Genomic DNA, 23,554 nt, shown 5'->3' with positions numbered 1-23,554 from the left:
GTTATTCTATAACGGTCAACCAACTCGTGATGGCGTCCGTAAAATTTACGAAGAGATGATTTCAACTTCACCATTTGGAACTCTTGGTTTAATAGCTTCCTTGTGAGCAGCAATCCTGTATCAAAGAAATCATGATAGGAAGAACAAGCCCGGGAATATTGTATCAATTAGGAGATATATACTCCGTATGTAGGCGCTGCTGGAATGTTGCTACATAGAAATGGAAAGTTCACAATTGGGAAGCTGATATAATCTCTTTTGTCGTAAAGTTTTGTTTTCAACCGACCCTCATTATCAATTTCTAGATGTTAGTCAAGATATGAGGCAAGCGTCGTTAAGTTACATTTTATTTTATAATTTACAAGTTCTCAATAACTATCATTGGGCTAATCTAAAATACAGGAATAAGTGTTCTCTTAAAAAACGGGCGGAGGAATTATCAGTTGTATGTCTTTTTTCCTAAAGATTATGTAAACTTATTCATTGATTCGTGATATTTAAATGCAACCAGTAGCTCCATCCCCTCCCCCTTCATGTTGTTTATTGTAAGTTTATGATACCTATGTATTTAAAGTGTAATTATATTCAGAACATGCAACATATAGATTTTACCTCAAACATGTCCTTGTGAGTTCCAACTATAAATACTGGTGGATCAAGTTGCGCCATATCATTGCTTTTATTTTCATTTGTACTATAACACCTTATTGTTTCTAGCTAATACTTTAAATCGTCTAGAAATAATAAATGAAATCAACACTTCATAACTATAACATGATTATCTAACATCTGTTTGCTACTGTATTTTGTGTTCACTTTTAATCTTTTTAATCGATAATATTTACAAAGAAGAATCCTTTACTCTTGTCGTTGCTAAATGTAATAGTAAAGGACGCGATATGTGTCAACATCGGATGGTTTATGTACATTGAAATATAGTATTGAGTCTTCCACTTTTTTATCGTAAGTTATCAGATTAAAATTGTATTTTTTATATTGGGTATGATAGCAAACAATATAAGAGTATTGGTCATGAGCTATTTTCTTATATTTTGATACAACAGAATATTTTTTACTAGTAAAATTACTTTTCCTGTTCAATCCCTATCCAATGCTTTTTTTTTTACTTAAGAAAAGTACAAAACTTAAGGTACATTCAATACAGGGGAAGTACATGAAAATGATGAAATCAAACTTTGACTATATCAACAAACGGAACGAATACAATAAACTGTTATATCCCTGACTTGGTAAAGACATTGTCCCGAGAAAAAGTTTTGGCAAACCTTGTTTCACTTCAAATGTGTATAATATGGATGGACATAGCTTTGTTATTTTTAGCGAAGTGTGAAAAGATCGTTTAAAGTTTTAATATATCAATAAGTACTCTTAAGATTCTTTTATACAAAATAATGTCAGAATATTGCATACGATACATAAATAAAGTAATTGAAAGTAATCAGATGAGCTTACATCTTGCATCATCCGAAGTGATGTCATTTTCTTTTTCTGCAACATTGAATGTTACAATGTATATTGCATCTTTTGACAGAAAGGCCTTGTGCGTATTATAATATTCTTGATCACCGGCAAAGTCCAAGAAATCAATCTGTACGGTGTCTTCTAGATCAAGTGGTGCCTTCAAAATTTCACTAAGGTCACGAAGATCTTCGTTGTAACTGTATCCAGTGTTTTCTGTCACATTCGATTTTATATCTGCAGATTTAGGTATATCATATGCTTGATGAAATTTGTCAGGTTCGATGCAGATTTTCTGTTTATTGTAATTTGCTTATATGGCCTTTTTAGCTTGCTGACCAACCAACCCATCTGTCTCGTCAACTCCTTTTATATTTTTGGCGGTTTCTATAATTGTTCTCAGAAGTCTAGAGTTTACATTTTCTTGGATCGTAGATTCTATAATTAGTTTGCACAAAACATGATCTAATATACATGCAATAAAACTTTTCAATATTACAAACACAATAGTCAATGGAATACCTTTTCAAAATGCTGGGTACAAACATTACATTTTTATCATAAATCTTTACTTTTTAAAACATTAAACTACATTGGGATAAGCCGGTTCACACAGAACAAATACATTAAAATTCATAAAATAAGAATCGTACAAAAGGAATCAAATGCATGTAACGTTTATGTTCAGATTGTTCTTAAACTATTTTCCGGCATTAAGCGCCTAGTTAAAGGTCTAGTTAAAAGATGGTTGTATCTGGGCTACTACATGCGACCTAGTAGAATGATATACGCTTTTTAAATATTACATAACCATTCTAGGTGGGGAAGGGGTCCGTAGTTGACTTTGTTCAAGAAAAAAAATTTGCTCTTATCAATCGGTCTTTTTTCAAGTCAAGTGTTCAAATATGTTGCCTTTTATTCTGTTCAACCTACTGTGCCGCATTTTTCTATCGTACTAATTGTTTAATTTGCTTTAAATATTAGACAAGAAGAAATCAGCCAATAGCGTTGTGCTATAATCTTATGAAGGAGATTGATACTTTGTAATAGTAAGATTATAAGAAAATAGACTTAACAGATCAGAACATCTAGGTGGCGACAGAACAACAAGAAACATTATACATGTTATATTAGCTCTATGAGTTTTATGAAATGCACCAGTGGTATTCAAGTTATGCTTATGACCTGGCAATAGGCATGGACGAATTAAACGAATGGTAAATACAAGTGTATTAACAGCGTATGCATTTCAATGGTAGCAATGTCCATACATAGATAATATTGCGATATGTAACGTATTAAAACTTCCCCGAAATCGGATCTTTAGATCAAAAAGGAATGTTGAAAATAAATTTTTGTAGTCTTCATATCATTATCATATAAATTAAACTAAATTATGTCAAGTAACAACAACCAATTTTTAATAAAAAAAAAACAGACGTATTATCTATGTAAAGTATGTTAAGATTTAAATCTATTTATTCTTTAATTATGATATAAAAATTAAGACGTGGTATGATTGCCAATGAGACAACTCATCACAAGTGATCATCATGACATAGAAATTAACCACCTTTGTCACCGTGTCCAATCTTTTGATGTGTTTGAGTTTTTGATTTTGCCATTTGGTTATGGACATTTTCCTCCGAGTTCTGATTCTTTGTTATTTTAGGTTTCGCTCTTAATACAGTTTGATGCAACACTTCATTTTGACAAATTATTAAAAAAAAACTATGGATTTTACTGAAGTACCCCAGTCACCTTAATGGACGTTTTTTTTTACAAATAAACAAAAACAATTCATATGCATACCTTCGTGACAGATCCATTTTCTGTCTCGAAGTTCAGCTTTGCATTTCAAAATGTGTATTTCTACACCACTTGTACGTTCAACATCATCAATTCCTTTTCGTAATAATCTTTTTATAAGACAAGTTTTCCCAGTCTGCTTTGGCCCCACAACAACTATTCGAACCTTCTTTCGCCTTTCAACACCAGTCTGTAAGCATTTGTTGTAAATATCGACTGAAGATTTACTCATTTCTCGTAACCGTTTCGGAATTGTGTGTTGTGAGGTGTTGTGTATTCTAGAGGTGTTGCCGATTTTTTCATACAACGAATCTTTTGAAAATAAAATGAAAGAACGTTGTAAAGGTAACATATTTATAAACTTTGATTTTTATTTCCCTGCTATGGTAACACAAATACTTTGATACATTTGAAGTAACTTTTATTCAAATTAAAACCGAAAGTTCAATCAAAATTGTATTGGGGAAAGTTTTGCTGTGTAATTCGATTGGACACAATTATAGAATAAAGGCATAAGTTACCGTTACTCATACATCTAAAAATAAACGCCTTGCTATAAAAAAAAAGGCCAACAGACAAACAGAAATCCACTATACACAATAGCATATCATCTTTTTATGTCAGTAAACTGAATCTAAATTTTCAGATGCACGCTTAATAACATATTCACATTATGTCGATCGATAATGAACATTTACTATTTGTTATTACAAATATACTAAAGTCTCTTTTTTTTCTTCAATTCCGTTTCAAAATCTAGTAAAACATGTATCAGCTGCAACTCATATAAAGCCTTTTTTCTTTTTTTTGATTAAAGCTTGAAATTTTCGTTCTGAACAAAGAGGTGTATGTTTCGGAAATAAAGTTTATCGACAGGTTGTTGGCATTCACATGGTCAACAGTTTATCAACTTTGAAAGAGGTCTTGTTCATGCGCCGTTGAGAATCCAAGTGTATGACCAAACTCAGTGAAGACCCGTATAACATGTATAAGTTCCATTTAATTGATAAATTCAACAACATTTACCGTTACCATAATGAAACTTGTTCGTTAAATTATCAAGAATTGTCGAACTATAATCCAGGCATTTATCCAAAAGAACTTATTTCCATAAATCAAACTTCTCATTAGAAACCGTACACCAACATTTACGATAACAAAGACGATTGTTGTCCCCTCTTGTTAATTGTTCTTTTCTGGACGGAAATATTTCTTTGGAGAAATTTTACGATGTTTATATATCATGGATATTCCAATACGTTCGTTATGCTCGTGTCTGTGACGATGGTTTTGTTTTTAAGGAACGTAATTTATGATTTAGATTGTAAACTGTTAAGTCAATGATTTCCTCAATTCAGATACAAATCGGGTAAAAATTGTCCTTAAAGGGCATACGATACAGTTTTGATCCCATAATGAAATTTGATGAAAATTTTGCATATAAGCTATTTTTGACCCAATTAAACCAAATATGAAATAAAAAATATACCTTTGAGTAAAAATGAGGTCAAAATTTCAGAACTTGCTGAAACCTCGGATTTGTGGACGATTTGTTCCCTTCGAAAGAAATACATAACTTTTTTTGTTTTAAAAGATAAACACAAGCTTATTTTTGATAAATTATTTGTAATTTCTGTTTCATATAAGTATCCATTAATTTATGCATTTTTTTTAGAAATAAGTCATATTTATTAAATGTACAAGAATTTAGAAAAAAAGGCATTTTTTGCTTTATATTTATCAAATTTAAAATCGTTGCATTGTTGAATCTTTCATGAAAATTAGTACAAATAATCCTCATACGTAATCAAACCAAATGGCATTGTAAAGAAGAGGGGTCCATGAACTCATTTTCAGGTTAAATCAGTTTGAATGATAAAAATCAGTTGAAAATGCATCTTTTTTCGATATGTCACAGTTTGACGTCGCGAAAATAACATTGTAATTTAGCAACGTCCTTACTTCCCATGTAACTGTATCGTATGCCCTTAAATGAACTTCTTCTAAAAAGTTACCAATTCAACATTGTGATTAGAATTTTGAATATTGTGTGTTTTGATATTAATAATGTTTTTGATATCAATAAGCTATAGCTCTACTACCTATTATTGGCATACACAAATTTATGTACAAGCATGTCCGGAAACCTGTCGATACCTATATTTTGGCTTTCCAAAAGGTCATATTTTTTCTCTGACTGTTAATAACGTCTACATACTGAACCAATTTCAAGTTGTATGTGTACTGATTACTATGCTATTCTTAGATAGATGACTTGATATAAATTATTATTGGCTTGGTAGTGGTGTATCTCATCTCTTCACTTCTTTTCTATTGTTTTTTTTTATTAGTTATGATATGCTTTATAATGATCTGAATAGGTAAGCACTGCAACACTAGCTTCTTCTTATGATGTGTGTTTATCCCACTGTTCCTTGTTTAGAGGAGGATAAGCAAATAGGCAAACACGTATAACTCCAACACAGTATTTGTACTGGAGCCTGTAATTCATTTGTCGTGGTGTGTTATTGTATAACATTTTGTGTTTGTTTATTGTTTTGTTCATAAATCAAGCCGTTACTTTTCTCGTTTGAATCATTTCACATCTGTCACTTTGTGTCCTTAATTGCTTACTGTGCGGTATGATTTTTGTTCATTGTTAAAGGCCTTACGGCGACTGTAATTGTTAGTTTCTTATGACATTTGGTCTCTGGAAGAGAGTTGTCCCATTGCGAATCTACTATCACGTTTTTTTTTATATTTGTGTTTTGTGTCTTATACTGTGTACCTATTGCTTTAGAAAATTTGAGGGTATATTCGCTCTCATATCGTCAAATTCATGTTGTCAGCAGCATGTTTTTGTATAAGAAATTTATATTATATGTTTCCTGTGATCAATTAATATTATCTTTTTTTCTAACACCTCTAAGTAGCATTTGTTTAATCTCGAAGTTACATGTATTATCTAATATTTATTGTGGTCACATATATCTCACCTATGTTTCTTACCACCCTACAACATTTGTCAAATACACGTTTGATCAACATGATAAATTTAAAAAACAATGATCTATCTAAAAATTATTTTCTTAACATATAGCATTGGTTTGATGAATTCCATATATTTTTACACACCTCTGTTTTCCCTTTTAATCGTGTATACGTCTGTTTTGGAAACTAAACTTGCACTAGGTTCCTACAATTTAAAATAACACCTTTCTGCATATATTGGTAATATATAGTCAGGATATACAGTATGTACAACATAAGATATAAACAGTGATCGGTTAATGAAAACTATTTCCTCTAAAAAGAAAAAAAAACCAACAGGAGCAATGCACGAAACTTTTTATAAGATACGAATGCTGCTAATAATACAGAATAACAAAGTTCTACCTGTTTTAATGATCATGTTTAATTGTTTTTAGAATTTATAGATGTCTCATATGACAATTGTAAACATTTGAAGTTCTACAACGCAGATTACAGATTCTGTTGATAGAGAACAAGGATTATGATTGATTTTAATTAAATTGGATTATCATACAGGACAATTTTATCCACAATATCTTAGGGTGTTCAATTATTTATATTCCGCGCGTAGATTTGTTTTTGTTGTTATTTTTGAACATGTGTTGCTGTCCTTGTCATGTTCTATTTCACTTAAAACCAATTTGAGTGTTATTATCTAAAGGCATATCGCTAAAACAGATTGTCAAAACTTTCATTGCAAAATAATCTTTATATAACATTCAATACTTGTATTTAAAATTTTTGAACCGAATACTTTCATTAGTTATTAGCACAAAAAAGTCATGTAATATGAATGTTTGAATTTAAAATAAAAAAAAATAAAAGAAGCATTAATCATGTAAATGCACGTGAAATCTGTTCGATGTATTGGTATTTATAAATAAACAAAATAAAAATGTAAATGTGGATGATACATTAGAACTGATATATAAGTTCTGATCGAAAGACATAATTATTTAGATACATAGAATATTACATTTTAATTTCCTTTATTTTTATTTATTTCTGAAAAGTACGATTGCTAATTTTATGTACCTTGTTTAATATGAAACGAAAAACAAAGTCATGCACATAGATTTCATAAGATATTATTAATTATTTTAATGACTCACATTTTCGCGTTCCAAATCATCGTAATAATAATTTTTCTGTTCAATATTTTCATCAAGAAATGTGTAATGTTCTAAAAATGTAAGAAACAAACAAAATGAACAGAACAAATAACTGTTTGTATCTGCATTGGAATAAGAATAAAAATGAAATAATGAAATAAAAACAAAAATGAATATAAGAATATGCACTTGAATTATAAATGTCAAACATACACCAATGCACGAGTAACATTTTTCTAAGAGTAAATATGAGTCCTTAAATATTGATCAATTCAGAAGACAATCCAAAAGACATATTACTGTTTAAACAAGAAAGAAGATTTAAACATAAATGAAAGAAGCAATGTTACAAACAAATCCAGGACAAGTCTGCAGAATGTAAAAAATATTCGAGACTGGATGGGTATGGGTAATAACATTGAAAATGGAAATGGGGAATGTATCAAAGAGACAACAACCCGACCAAAGAGTAGACAACAATCAAAGGCCACCAATGGTTCTTCAATGCAGCGATAAACTCCCGCACCCGAGGCGTGCTTCAGCTGGCCCCAAAACAAAAATGTATACTGACTTGCCTGTCCCAAGTCAGAAGCCTGTAATTCAGTGGATGTCGTTTGTTTATGTGTTACATATTTGTTTCTCGTTAATTTTTTGTACATAAATTAGGCCGTCAGTTTTCTCGTTTGAATTGTTTTATATTGTCATTTCTGGGCCTTTTATAGCTGAATGTGCGGTATGGGCTTTGCTCATTGTTGAAGGCCGTACGTTGACCTATAGTTGTTTGTCATTTGGTCTCTTGTGGAGAGTTGTCTCATTGGCAATCATACCAAATCTTTTTTCTTATAGTTCAGTGATAATGGACGTCATACCAAACTCCGAAATATACACAAGAAATTAAAATTAAAAATCATAAAAGTCTAACAAAGGCGGCAAGAGGCTCCTGATTTGGGTCAGGCGCAAACATGCGACGGGATTAAACATGTTTTTTGAGATCTCAACCCTCTCCCTATACCTCTAGCCAATGTAGAAAAAAAAAAACACACAACAATACGCACAATAAAACTCAGTTCAAAAGAAGTCCGAGTCCGATGTCAGAAGAGGTAACAAAAGAAACTAAACAAAATGATAATGATACATAAATTAACAAAGGACTACTAGCAGCTACTGACATGCCAGTTCCACCTTGGTAAGTTGACATTTGACAGACTGAAACTTCAGATCATAAGGCATTTGTATACCAGGTATGGTACATCTACGTTTCTATCTTTGGTTAAAAATCAATTAAGCAGTAAGAAATGCCATATACGGAGTAGTATCCCTATGGCTCGCATTCTGCTTCTTTTATCGATGGCGAGAGACAAATGAACACATTAACAGATTAATGGTGTTAAGAAAAAGACATGATTAATAGTTTCATACATCCGTTTCGCTATTGATTTTCTTTAATACCTGTTTTGTTTTGAATTTTTTTTTTCAAATGTCATAGCCCTTTATTTGTGTGATATGTTCGTCTGTTTGGTATTATGCTTAAATACATTGATTATAAACTTTTTAAAATCAGAAAGATTTATAATCGGCATGTACAAATGTTTTTTATTTCTTTTTTCTTTTATTTTTTCTTCTTGTGCTTCTTTGTTACATGTTTGTTTGTGTAGTGATTAAGATATTAACACAATGTTGACTGTTGTAACCATATTTTTGACATTTTTACTTATTATGTCTGTATGTTTTATTTACGCATCAATATGAAACAGTAACTATAAAACCAGGTTCAATCCACCATTTTCTACATAAGAAAATGCCTGTATCAGGGCTGGAATATGACAGTTGTTTTCCATTCGTATGGTGTTGTTTGCGCTTTTGATTTTTCATTTAATACAAAAAATATTTTCATTTTTCATTTAATCCATTTGATTAGGGACTACCCCTTTTGAATTTTTCTCGGAATTCAATATTTTTGTGATTTTACTTTTTATTAAACAAAATAAAAAATGAAACATATATATGATTTAATGTTTAAACGCAAGTCATTTCCAAGGCTTCTCCGATGTCATGGATGTCGCATAACAGATATTGGCTCATACAAAGATTATTGTAACAATATGTATTTAAACTATAGAAACTGCTGACGATGAAATAGCACCTTTAAGTAAGTTTTTTTTAGGAATTCAGTTTGTTCAAATTACAGTTAATGGGAATATATCATGGTATTTGTTCATGATATAGAAATATGGTATATATTTTATACCCAAATCTGTATCAGTTGACATAATATATTTTAATCTATTCTTGCTCAAACATTTTTTTTACATATCAAATGTGCCCCAATTTTACATTTACATTTAACAATTTGACAATTTGTTCGATAAACCAATACTTTATTCCATTCCTGGATTAATTATTAAATACACGTTAAATGTGATTAAGAAAAACATACCTTTTACTTCTTTTTTTCTGAATTCAATTTTCTAAAACATTAAATGATGAAACATTGAACACATAAAAATGCTGACGATAATTGTAATGTTTAAAACACATATGTCTTAAATACGGAGCCCTAAATAGATAAACGTATTTCTGACATTGGACTCGGACTTCTTTAAACTGAGCTTTACTGTGCGTATTGCTATGTGTTTCTTTATTCTAAATTGGCTAGACGTATGAGGGGAGGGTTGATATCTCACAAAACATGATTAAACCCACCGCTTTTCTGCGCCTGTCCCAATTCAAGAGTCTCTAGCCTTTGTTAGTCTTAATTGTATGTTTCTTAATTTTAGTTCATTTCTATGTTTTGTAGTTTAGTGTGAGGTCTATTTTTACTGAACTAATACAAAATTTTATTTAGGGGCCAGCTGAGGACCATCTCCGGGTGCGGGATTTTCTCGCTGCGTTGAAGACCCATTGGTGGCGTTCGGCTGTTGTCTGCTCTTTGGTCGGGTTGTTGTCTCTTTGACATATTCCTAATTCTCATTCTCAATTTTACAATACCATCTTCCCTGATTTATATGAAATACCTCTTCCCTAAAATTTTATTTGATTCAGAAAAAATGTTTCTTTTTGTAAATGAATTTGGATGTAAAAGTGTTAAGACATTTTGTATTAAGCGCGATTGTTGTTAGCCAATCAAACTAAGGATGCTAGTATGTTTTGTATCAACATTGTTTGAACAGTTACATAAAATTGAGAATTGAAATGGATAATGATTGTTGTATTTATGTTTAGGCTTATAACTAAATGTTTATTGCTTGACCCCTATTCTTGACATATTCATTTGTTTTGTATGTTTGTTTTGTTTAGACATTATTGTGGATAAAATGGAATTTTATGTGACTGTCATAGAAGTGATAGATTTAGTAAGCTATAGAACCAGGTTTAAACCACCATTTAAGACATACTTGCCTGTACTAGGTCAGGAATATGATAGTTGTTTCCATTCGTTCAATGTGTTTGATCGTGAGATTTTTTTCATTTTATAAGGAACTTTTCGTTTTGAATTTTCATTGAAGTTCGGCATTTTTATTATTCTATCATTTTATTAATATTAAGCATAACGTCCTTGAGTCCTTGATTACGACATGTATACTGCGTTTTGAATTTGACGAATACCATATTGAGTCCTAAATCATCTAATATAGCGTAGTAAATACATTTTCATTATCGGTTCTTGATCGTTACAAATCATGAGGTCATAATACTGAAAATGTGCTTGGTTAGCTGTATTTTTATAACTTCTGAGTTTAATTCGATCGACGACAAAACCAATTTAACATACCTTTACATATTCAGCAGGGAAAAGCCCTCTCTTGCCGCTTATGTCTCCTAATTGCTATCTTGCTGGCTTGTTAAGTCTTATTCCAAATAAATGTTGGTATTCGAACTTTCAGGATCATGATCTTGTTTATCACACTGAGTGAATGTAGAAAGTATGATAAGATTGTTCGTTTTGTCCCTGGAACTCAGTAGTTAAAACATAATATAAATCACTCTGATTAAACAATTGAAAGACATTCGTTTGTCAGATTAGCAGTTTTTAAATTTTTGAATAATGTCATAATTCTTTTACATGTTTGTAATAGGCCTTCAAACCTCTTGCCCTAGGTCAAAAACTGCCAAAAAAAATAGCATAATTTTGATCAGATTCTCATTTAAAGGTTGAATATGTTTATGTGACTTTAAAGTGACTAAATGTAAATATTAATGTATATTTTGTCCAAATAAAACAAAATCCATGTCTTACCTTTTTATTTTAATGAGGAAAATTACATACATTATTAAGTACTATATTGAATAAGGTTTACTCACACTTATATGGCTTGCAAGCATTGATGGTGGCGAGTTCCTATATCTCAAAAATCTAAATGAGTTATGATAAGGTATAATAATATAATATGTATAGATACATACATGATATACAATATCTATGTATATATTTAAAATTACGAAAATAAAAGTCCAATATGTGTAAAATTAGTAACTGTGAATTCCCATCCTTTAAGAAAGTTTCGAAACACTTACTCATTCCACGAAAAGGAGGGTTCTGATGGGAATTTTGCTTCTTTTTTTTTTCGTTTTCCCGAATTTACTGTTGACATACAACTTTTGCTGTTAGGAATTTTATTGTCGTATTTTTGAAATTTCAAATTGAAATAATGCATTGAAATAAAAAAAAAAATGTTGAAACACAGATAAATTTATTCACTTTGCTCCCGTACTGTAGAATAAGAATTGTTAGGCAATGTAATACATATATATAAGAAATATTCTATCAAAAATGTTTTTGTTTCAAAACAATATATCAAAAATATTCAAAATTTATGAGACGAAAAACAGAGTCAAAATTATATGATTAAAAGGTAATATAAAAACGTCATTTGAGTAATGCTAAGTATTGAAACACGACAAGTCTTTCTTATTTCTACATTTAGTATAGTCATGTACAGTCACCATGAATATCTCCATTATATGTTGAAGTTAAGGTTAAAAAGAAACAAAAGAAATCTGAACAGCATATTATTCTACAGCAAAAAAAAGGAACATCAAGAGTTGTTAACATGAAAACATGAAAAATTACACAAAAGTGGGGTCTAAAAACGCTATACACAGACGTGCTGCTGGTATTGGTTACTTTTTTAAATGTCAAATACATTAATGGAGTGTAAATTCTCGTAGGTAACATATCAATGGTAGGAATACACGGTGGGTAAGGTTGTCCTGCGAGAGAATGTGCTGTGCTGGTGATTCGGTCCTGACTGGTGCTGGTGGGTCCTGATTCTGTGCTGATGGGTTTGTTTACATTGTACCAGAACGGCCATTTAACAACCGTTCTGTTGCTTAATTTTTCTCTGATACTTCCTAAGTACCATGCGAGGAATATTACAACGATTTTTTTTGGAAAAAGTCGTGCAAATTCGCCAAACGAAATTGTCCTGACGATGTGCTGGTGATTAGAAAAACGGTCCTGGTTCTGTGCACTTATGTCCTGGTTCTGTGCCTTTATATTTTAGTTAAAAGTGGCAAATATTCAAGATCATTGATGCAGAAAATTTGTATAATTGATAGAAAATATACCTAGCATATATTTGGTGGGTATATCATATGAGCCAAGTTGAGTCTGTTTTTTTTTATTATTTAATTTTTGAGAGGGGATGCTAGATCTTGCTGTTGAGGTGTTTTGGCATTTTTAAACTTTTGTTAACTGTTATTTTGAAGATTTATGTGCTGTTAACTGTTATTGACTAATTAGCTGTTATTCTTAAAATTGACATTGTTGTGAACTGTTATTATGAAAAAAATAATAATACCCCTGTTTACTGATTTTTGAATTCACTGTTTTCTCATTTAAGATGATTTAAAATGCTGTTATCGGTTATCAATTTTTTAAATTTACTGTAATCTGATTTGAGCCAAAAAAAAAAAATATTGACCTGTTAATTGAACCCCTCTTGCCCCCCTTTGAGATAAGAAATTATTCATACGATTTGCGGGATAACGATCCTTTTGCATGACCATCAAAATACGGTGTAAAATATCCAATACCTATATAAAAAAGATTATCTGGTATGTTTGCCAATGGACAAATTTCCATCAGAAACCAAATGAACTAGGTGTTAACAACTAAACGTCACCGTACGACCTTCAACAATGACCCGAAAAATCAAAATGTAAAAGGTTTTGCATAAAAATGGAGAATAAATATAGAATAAAGGATTTTTTTTCTAATAAAATTGAGAATGAAAATGGGAATAAGGAAGAGGGAGGTCACGGTGAAAGTTAATCAGCTTAGAATAGTTTTGAAATTCTAAAACTGTTGATAAAAAATAATTTGATGCAGATGATCAAGAACGATTTTATTACTGCAGTTGATAGATTTTCTAAAAATGAGCACTTATGTGTTACGCTTACTGAAACAGTTTAGAGGGTCACATTTGTAATTGTTTGCTTATGAACCCATAAGAAACAAAATTTAAACATCCCAACTGTTTCCTTCCATTTTTTATGCAAGAAAACGTCAACATTCGTCATTTTCGTCTTTGTTTACATATTTTTAAGGATCACTAGCACCAGTCAGGACCGAATCACCAGCACAGAACCTTCTCTCGCAGGACAACCTTACCCACCGTGGAATTAATAAGTCAGTCTCAATTAAGATGTTTGTAAACATTTTGTTCTGATTTTTTTATCTAATAATATGTAACGCATAAATGAGATATCACGATATTTGGGAAATACTAATAAAAGGGTTGTGATCTTCCTTGTGGATTTTATAAACTCCAGCCGAAATTCTGTACCTAAATTTATATGTGAACCCCCCCCCCTTTTTTTTGACATAGTCATATCATAGCTGCTGATTTATTTGTTAACACTTTTTAATAAAACAGATGTTAAGTCATTGACATGATTTACTTATATAATAGTTATTGAAAAAACTGGTCATTATAGTTATATATAAACTCATCATAGATACCAGGATTGAAATTTTGTATTTACGGCAGACGCAAGTCTCGTCTTCAAAAGACTCATCATTGACGCTGTAATCGAAAAAAGTTAAAAAGGCCAAATAAAATACGAAGTTGAAGGGCATTGAAGACCACAAATTCCAAAGAAATTGCCAAATACAGCTAAGGTAATCTATTCCTGAGGTAGAAAAACCTTACTATTTTGATAATTCAAAGTTTTGTTAACAGTAGATTTATAATTATGACAATATCAACATATGGACTGCCCACAGGACAGTGGTATTTACTAAGACAGCGATAATGACTGAGCCGCAGGCGTGGTCATTATCGGTGTTGCAATCAATACAACTGTATTACGGGCAATCCGTGTATCACGATAAACGATAATGTCCATTTCTTCAATGACTATTATGTTTATTTCATTGAGGAACCATGTTTATAAAAATGTTCATAAATTCAAGTTGTTGAAAGCAAACTCAAGTTATTGTACGATTTCTATAAGAAGAGCAAGTATTCGTATATGCATTATTATACAAATCCTTGGGAATAGTAAAGACCAGTCATAGTTATAACTATAAGTCACTGCCATTTATTTAAGTGCAATTTTTCAGTAAATGACTACAAAATAAAGTTTTCTATAATTTTATAATTAACGAAAACATATGGTAAACAATCCAACAACTTCCATATAACATTGAAAACAGGAAAATGTTTTATTGAAGGGACATTTCTCTAAACAGATAATTCACGCCAAACTGGTCATTAACATGTAAAAGTCCATTAAGGACCAGTTTTCTGGTCCGTTTTTTTTTCTGTTAAAGGCCGATGGAATTTTTTGTTGACGAATAAATGCTTTCATGTGGCCCCCTGTCTTTATTAAGTACATGTAATTCGTAGGCAATAACCTGGTTATTGTATTGTCTATAATTTATAGAACGTCTAAATCATTGTTGTTTACTGATTTTACTTCCCTTTTTTTTGTTTTTTTCGGAATATCTTTATTTTATTTGTAGTATCTTGAATATGCATTTCGCTCCATATTATCTATATAAAATATGTAATCAAATCAATTTTTCTATTGATATTATTTTAAAAGCTGTTTGATTTTAGCTTTTTTTTCTCAATTCATTAAACTCCATTTAAACGCTGACCAACGTAAAGCGCACTCTACAATATGGTGCATCCGAAGCGTTTTTACTTTGTTTTGTTTTACTTATTAAAATCAAAGGTTCTTCAACCAAACCCTTGAACACCAATGATGTATTAATACTCAATACTTGCGAAACTATGTTTCAAATTTGACATATAAAACATAATCATATCAATCAGGTCAGTTTGGCATGTAGAATGTTATTTTCAAAATGTTGTATCTTGACTTACATGAAATGCCTCGGTAACATGTGATGAAAAACATGTCTAAATATATCAGTTTGATCATAAACTACTACATCTTCTACAATGAGATACCCCCTCCGCGTCGACCCTGTATGGTTATCATATACCAGAGAATGGAATAGATTCGTGGTTATTTTTAGTATTTCTTAAAAAGTTCACTTAGCATCAATGAAAAAACAATAATGTGTCGTATCTAAATAGCGATGATACAATGTTGTCTATATATAATCTACATTAATTGTTACTGTAAGGTCTTTGTCATAACAGAATACCAAATCGAATAAAAATAAAAAACTTTAAATAGTGCACCTGTAATTGAACTTTTAAACGTCAAAGAAAACATTGTTTGGTTATTTAATTTAATGATAACAACTGAAAAAAAAAAAACGAAAAAAAGAACAAAACTGAATCATACGTTTATGATATTAAAGAAATACAAAGTGACGAAACTATACACCCTTATCAAAATGTGAAGGCAAACAATAAACATATGTTTGGACTTCTTATTAACTACGGTACAATATAATATATGCTTAAAAATTATTTAGCCGACATATTGATATGTTATTAATAAATTTGACAAGTCTCAATGAAATATGACATATTCTTAAATATGAAAAGTACAATACAAAGAAATACAGCAATAGGTTAATTAAGACATTTGTGAGATTGCAAATATATGTATCACTCCTTTTTTACATTGACTTAACAGAAAGCATTTGAGAAAATTAACCATGCAGATCTATAACATCTATATTATCTTAAAATGAATCAAGCACTAACTATTATGGCGAAATTGAGATACTAAGAGTAGTATTATTGACAAATGCAGGTTTTCCTTCACGCAAACATATTACTTAGCATATCGATGTTGATGTGTCCAAAAATATTAATCACATATGTGTAAGGAAAGCTAATTGCACTCATACTTAAACTCACATTTAAAACACAAACGTTTAGATGAACATGTTTGTATATTTTCTCCTTTATTCAGTATTCAGTATTCCTGCGATGGTGTTTAATTTCAATCAAATTAAAGATAAAAACACTACACTCTCATGATGAGTTATTTTGTAGACGAAACGCGTGTCGGGCGTACACAATTTTAATCCTGGTATCTATAATGGGTTTATTTCACGGATATTCACAATTCTTTACGTAAAATTGCCCAACCTGATGTTCAAGAAGTCCTAAAAAGCAATGAGTGTCTTTGAGTTCCATCAAAATGAAGATATAATTGTACTTTTTGGCTTTATAACTGTTTTGATCTGAGCGTTACTGATGAGTCTTATGTAGACGAAACGCGCGTCTGGCGTATTGAATTATAATCCTGGTATCTTTGATAACTATTTGCACCACTGGGTCGATGCCACTGCTGGTGGACGTTTCGTCCCAGAGGGTATCACCAGCCCAGTAGTCGGCACTTCGGTGTTGACATGAATAACAATTATATGGTCATTTCTATAAATTTCCTGTTACAAAACTTTAAATTTTTCGAAAAACTAAGGATTTTCTAATCACAGGAATAGATTACCTTAGCCGTATTTGGCCCGCATTTTTGGCATTTTGGGTCCTCAATGCTCTTCAACTTTTTACTTGTTTCGCTTTATAACTATTTTGATCTGAGCGTCACTGATGAGTCTTATGTAGACGAAACGCGCGTCTGGCGTATTAAATTATAATCCTCGTACCTTTGATAACTATTATTTAACACAAACAAGTTGTAGTAGCTTTATCCGTAGATAAATCACATTTTGTGAACAAAAATGAGTAATTTGAAATGATTAATAGGAAATACACTATGAAAAGAAAAAAATATGCATTTTGTATCAAATTTAACAAAAATTTGATATCTTTTCCAAATTGCATTGATATTTAGAAAAAAAAATATGAGCATTTTTAAACAATGCGAACATTATTTTAGGTTCTTTTCCCTGATATTTAGCAGATAATATATCTATCAACCTCTCCTGATGTTGAAAAAAGTACTAAAGTCAAATGACAGTACACAATTTCAATCTAAAAGAAGAAACAAATGCAATCATATTTTTGACAAACTAACTGTGTAATTAAAAAAAGTGTAATTGTATGGATCTTACTGATATTACATCAACACTCAAGACATTTACCTGTATATATTTTTGTGTTTTGCGGCTTTTTTGTACAAGGTTATCGTTTGTTTTTTTTTAAATGTTTAGTATCTCACAGCGGTATACTACTGTTACCTTTTGTTTCACCCCTTATTTTATTGATTTTGTATTTACATTGTATCATAGGTAAAATTTATTCGTTCAGTGTATGTTCACTTGTGTTAATATGTCTTTTCATTGAGTCAAGCCATTTCAATTGATATTTTATAGTCTGTCTTTCTATGTTGTGATGTTACACTATTTTTTCAGATAATGATGAAGGTTGGCACCTATTAAAACGTTTAAACCAGCTGCATTTGTTTGCAACTGTCCTAAGCCAGGAATCTGATGTTTAGTGAGCCAAAGCTCCGTGTTGCAGACCGTTCTTTGACCTATAATGGTTTACTTTTACAAATTGTGACTTGGATGGAGACTTGGTACTCATACTACATCTTCTGATATCTAAGTATTACCATATATATATTTACTCTTAGCATGATATACTTGCAGTTCGTATTACTAGAAAGATCTTTTTTTTTTCTTCTTCCATATACAGTTCATACCACCATCTGGTGTATTTTCGAACTGATGCGTGGTGCAGACAAACCAATATTTACAGTGCAGTGAAAAATAGTATGTACAATTAAAATCGCGCACAGTTCTAAATACAACTTTGTCTTCTGCAACTCACACTTGAATGTGTCAATTGAGTTGCAGGCTACAGTAGTTGGTGACAGGCTGTTCTATAATCTGATGGTGTCTGGGAAGAACAAGTGCTGGTATAGCTGCGTTCTTGCAAATGGAACAAGAAATCTTTGGCGGTGTCCTCTTAATGTTGCTGCTGTTGGAATTAGGCAAGATGTTGGTATTGCAACCAGGTGATTAACTATGCGGTACATCATTATGCCTTTGTTCGTAGCTCTGTGTTCTTGTAGGGTTGGCCATTGCAGCTGGTGTAATAGGTTTGTTACGCTGGTGGTTCGATTGTAGTCACCAGTAACGAATCATGCTGCCCTACGTTGTACCATTTCCAGGTTATGAATGTTGTTTGCTGTGTGTGGATCCCAAATGATGCTAGCATGATCCATCTGTGGTCTCACAAGGGTCTTGTAACGAAGTTCCTTGGTCTTTCGTGGGCATTGGTATATATTTCTCTGCAGAAAAGCCCTGCTGTTGTTGGCTTTCCTTACTACTTGGTCTATGTGAATAGAGTTTTATCGGCAATTCATCTTACATATATATATTAAAAATAACGTAAGAGTACCGAGTACCCAAATTGCTCTTATCTTCCGGAGCAGATGAAATCACCCCTAGTTTTTGGTGGGGTCCGTGTTGATTTTGTTCACCTATTTGTGACATTTTGTTCACGCATCATTGTCAATATAATAAAAATTGATGCGACTGTCGTACAAGTGAGAGGTTAGGCGTTAAAAAAACAGGTTCAATCTACCATTTTCTACATTTGAAATGACTGTACCAAGTCAGGAATATGACAGTTGTTGTCCATTCGTTTGGTGTGTTTTATCATTTGATTTTGCCATTTAAATAGGGCTTTCCGTTTTGAATTTTTCTCGGAGTTCAGTATTTTTGTGATTTTACTTTTACCTAGCTTAGATACCAGCGGAGATTTTGAGATACTAAACAATTTGTATTTTAATGATTTGGCAGTATGCTCGTTTTTTAACATAGCTAAATATATTCAGATATACACAAAACGGACTCAGTATTTATCAAGAAATGAAGTATTCAGTGAAAAGGTAAACGCTACGGAAACGTCACCATGCAATGTGCACAAAGAATCTTAACTTTGAAAAAAGAGCAATTAAAATATGCGACAAGCATCCATATCTTTAAAGAATAATAGAAAGCATGGACTATTGTAAAATTGTTCTAAATATTTAAGAAAAAAGACAAAATTTTAATTATTCTATTTTACGGATGTGAATTTAATCATGGATGCAATTTTAAGTACTCCTCATTACAGAATTATAGGTGGTTTCGAGGTCGTTTCAAATTAATTTTTCTATAATTCAATATGGACTCAAAGTAAAATTGGTGGGAAAAAAAGAGGGACAAAAGATACCAGAGGGACAGTCAAACTCATAGATCGAAAACAAACTGACAACGCCATGGCCAAAAATTAAAAGACAAACGGACAAATAATAGTACAGATGACACAACATAGAAAACAAAAGACTAAGCAACACGAACCATACCAAAAACTGGGGTGATTTCAGGTGCTCAGGTAGGGTAAGCAGATTCTGCTCCACATGTGGCACCCGTCGTGTTGCCAGTGGAATTATATAGTATATAATGATACATCTACAAAATAAACACAGAACGGCAGCTTTCTTCTGGATCATACACATAAACGAAAGGTAAAAAACTAGGTGCATGGCCGTTGAAAAACTTTCTACAATACAGGTAGATTCATGTTATGGTTATAAAAGCCTACATACAAATATTTGATACGGATTACATAACTGTTTATAAATAAATGTTTATAATATATCTTTTAATAGATATTTTATTCTCCTACATCTACGTGCTATTTGCATTGCATTTGCAATACATATTATATTACGGTATTCCTTTTTGAATTTTGTTTGTGATAATCATTTATCTCAATTAATAAAACAATTTTGTTGACATAAAGTATAAAGGTTAAACTATGGATGTGATCTATTTGCTTAATTTCTTTCTTAGTAAGTGTAGGAATCACGATTCGGTAAAAAAATAATAAAAAACAAAATTTGAAAGCTTTCTCATTGACAACATCCTTTCGACATGTTATAAAACTAAATTTTCCATTCAATTGTTAACTGATATTTCAACAACAGGTGACCGTACAAATCTGATAAGTCTTATATTTTGACCTTAATTTAAAAGTGAGCATTCTATATGTGTCTGTCCCATGGCAGGAGCCTGAACTTCAGTAATTGTCGTTGGTTCATGTCTATCATATCTGTCTTTCGCAAATTTGTTTTGTTATACATTAGGCCATTGTTTTATTGTTTACAGTGTTATCATTTTTTTCATGTTGAAACCTGTTATAGTACACTGTATCATGTGTACGGTATTGGGGTTTTCGCAATGTTGAAAGCCGTACGGTTGTCTATAAATGTTTACATTCACTTCATATCATCTCTAGAGAATATTTCTCTCATTGATAACTACCAGTTATTCTTATTTCTATGTTATATGTTTTGAATATATTTATTGTTTATAAGATAATTTATCTTTTCAAAAATATAAATTTTGTTTTATACCCCCAGTAATAGATTGCCGAACAAATTGTGAATTTATTTGTATTCTTAAATGTTCTTGAAGTTTAATTTGGCCTCTGAAAAGTTTCGTTTCACCATTGATGAGTCCTCTGACCTTCCGCTCGTATATTTGATGGTTTTTGTCAATTGGATTATGCCACTGCCATTGGATTAAACCCCATTATTTTTCTTACCATCCCAGGTTGAAGTATGTAACATGATGCTGACATAACATATCAATTAAGGACGTTATGATAAAGTTTTTGAAAAAGAAAAAGTAAAACAATGCCGAACTCCGAGGAAAATTCGGAAACTCCCTAATCAATTGGCAAAATCTAAAAACCAAACATATCAAACGAATGAATAACAAATGTAATATTTCTGACTTGGCACGGGAATTGTGTACATGTTGTATGACAGTTGCATAAAATTCCATTATATTGACAACAATGTGTGAACAAAACATAACAGTTAAAATGTCAAAAGTAGGGGTACAGCAGTCAACATTGTGTTATAATCTTAATCACCGTAAAAACAAACAAATTTTTCATCAAAATAATCATAAAAAAACCCAGCACCATGCCAAATAATCAAACGACGAAAAAAAATCAAGAATTTAAACAAAAAATTGAGCAAAAAACAAAATATGAGAGAACGGAAAAAAATTGTCGTCTTGATTTCAATTATTACCTGCCACTAAAAATAAATACATGTCGGTTTTGCAGTGATTTAAAAATAAAATTGACAATACAATTATAAGTTTCAAGGTTACCTATTGCATTGTTGGCTAAATTAAAACGTAAAATGAAATGCGCTTCTATGAATTGTAAGTTAAATTGTGTCATAACGTTGGAATCAAAGATAAATCTTATTAATACAATGCGGGCAGTGAAGTTAAATCATCACACCACTGTAGTAAATGATATTCAATATGTTTTGAATAGGATAAGAATTTCGATCATATGAATGACATCAGAATAACTCGTTTGTATTTGACAAATCAAATCCACTCAGTTGCTAGTACTTCCGTACTGAAAACATATTTCTTAATTACTTTTAACAAATGATCAAGTCAGTAATTATAAAGAAATTCTCTCACAAAAAGTTAATCTTAAATGAGTATGGATATTCTTGTATGTTCATTTTGGTTAAATGGCTCCTCTCAGGTTAAGGTCGACGTATTATTACACTATTTTATAAAAATGGGATGGGGTCGATGACGGTTCATTTAAAAAAAAATGTGCTTGATGATACTGATGTTTCCAAAGCTAAAGAGGGCAATTTTAAACTCATATCTTACTTTGGGCTTTTAAAGTAGGCTTTACTCAGCAACATTGGCAGACTGCGTTCAAAAGAAAAAAAATCAGGTTATATTGTAACAGAGAAAAAAACTTGAGATACAATGCTTTTTAAAGACATTTTTTGGAAATTTGAAAATTCCGAAAAAAAAACAACAATACAAAAATATGCGAAATGTTACAGATATAGGATATATATGTACATACTGTCTTTTGTAAGAACGTTTGCGTTTGCGTTTGCAGTTCGGATGTGTTTGCCTTTTGAAAGACTCGATTATGGGCTTTTAATAGAAATCTCCAAGAGTTTAATTGGTTACTTCATTACTTTGTTTTTATTTTTCCAGGATACGAATTTTCTTAAGACTAGAGTTCACATATTTTAAACTTATTGAACAACACATTCTAAATCAGTTTCTTAAAAAGGAACTAGGTCGATATAAATATCTTGTTTGAAGATTAAGAAAAAATCATGCATTTTTTAGTAAATATTGAAACTCGTCAAAATGCTAGATGTTTTTTTTTTTTTTTTATTTTAACAATATTTGTTATTTTTCGACAAACAATGGGTATTCCTTTTTGGAACCCAATGTGCTCCTCTTCTTCCGAATTGTTCCTTTATACGGACATCATACTGGAGCATCCAAGGACAAAGAAAATAGCTAGCGTTATTCTTTAATTTCACATATCGCCATATACATGATGTCCTCCAACTAAATACTTTATTTTTTTGTTAACATACTGACTGCATCAATCCAGTCGACATTGAAATAAAGGATACCGTTAATCCTTCCTCATAATTAAGCTGATTTCTAAAAATTGACGATGAATGTCGGTTAAGAATACAAAATCACGACTACATGAGTCAAAATTAGCGTCTGCATATGGTTTATCAGTTCATAAGATATTACAGAATTTGTGTGTTTTCTCACGGGTTCCATTCTAGATGGTTGATCGGACGTTGTTGAACAATGGTTTTCAAGTGTTAAAGTTGAAGTAAGATTTTTGATAATTCATTGACAACATCAAGAGCTAGTTGATCATTAAGTTATGGATAACCAGGGACACGGATGGCACACA

General features: G+C 31.3%; 1 long non-coding RNA gene across 1 annotated transcript; it reads right to left on the bottom strand.

The window, feature by feature from the left end:
- Positions 1–1,384: 1,384 nt before the first annotated feature.
- On the bottom strand, positions 1,385–7,500 carry LOC127716226 (uncharacterized). Its single transcript, XR_007988818.1, has 4 exons — positions 7,434–7,500; positions 6,424–6,484; positions 3,292–3,600; positions 1,385–1,917 (listed from the first exon to the last, which is right to left on the bottom strand). It is a non-coding gene; the product is annotated as an uncharacterized LOC127716226 (long non-coding RNA).
- Between the last annotated feature and the right edge of the window lie 16,054 nt (positions 7,501–23,554).

This window comes from Mytilus californianus, unplaced genomic scaffold, assembly GCF_021869535.1.
Source record: "Mytilus californianus isolate M0D057914Y unplaced genomic scaffold, xbMytCali1.0.p SCAF_9, whole genome shotgun sequence".
NCBI classification, from domain to species: Eukaryota; Metazoa; Mollusca; class Bivalvia; order Mytilida; family Mytilidae; genus Mytilus; species Mytilus californianus.
The sequence above is the reverse complement of the archived record's forward strand: the minus strand, read 5'-3'. Positions and strand labels throughout refer to the sequence as shown.